The sequence below is a fragment of the Coregonus clupeaformis genome, unplaced genomic scaffold (assembly GCF_020615455.1).
Source record: "Coregonus clupeaformis isolate EN_2021a unplaced genomic scaffold, ASM2061545v1 scaf1492, whole genome shotgun sequence".
NCBI classification, from domain to species: Eukaryota; Metazoa; Chordata; class Actinopteri; order Salmoniformes; family Salmonidae; genus Coregonus; species Coregonus clupeaformis.
The window spans coordinates 98,273-99,006 of record NW_025534946.1 but is presented as its reverse complement, the minus strand read 5'-3'; positions in this window follow the sequence as shown (position 1 = coordinate 99,006).

Sequence of the window (734 nt, the reverse complement as noted above, 5' to 3'; positions counted from 1 at the left end):
GACCTACATTTATAGTCTCTTCCCTCTGTCAAGCTTGATAACAGTCATTTATAGTCTTCCCTCTGTCAAGCTTGATAACAGTCATGTATAGTCTCTTCCCTCTGTCCAGCTTGATAACAGTCATTTATAGTCTCTTCACTCTGTCCAGCTTGATAACAGTCATTTATAGTCTCTTCACTCTGTCCAGCTTGATAACAGTCATTTATAGTCTCTTCACTCTGTCCAGCTTGATAACAGTCATTTACAGTCTCTTCACTCTGTCCAGCTTGATAACAGTCATTTACAGTCTCTTCACTCTGTCCAGCTTGATAACAGTCATTTATAGTCTCTTCCCTCTGTCCAGCTTGATAACAGTCATTTACAGTCTCTTCACTCTGTCCAGCTTGATAACAGTCATTTATAGTCTCTTCATTCTGTCCAGCTTGATAACAGTCATGTATAGTCTCTTCACTCTGTCCAGCTTGATAACAGTCATTTATAGTCTCTTCATTCTGTCCAGCTTGATAACAGTCATGTATACTCTCTTCACTCTGTCCAGCTTGATAACAGTCATGTATAGTCTCTTCCCTCTGTCCAGCTTGATAACAGTCATTTATAGTCTCTTCATTCTGTCCAGCTTGATAACAGTCATTTATAGTCTCTTCACTCTGTCCAGCTTGATAACAGTCATTTATAGTCTCTTCACTCTGTCCAGCTTGATAAGTCATCAAAATGAAAGCTAGACAGGGAACATA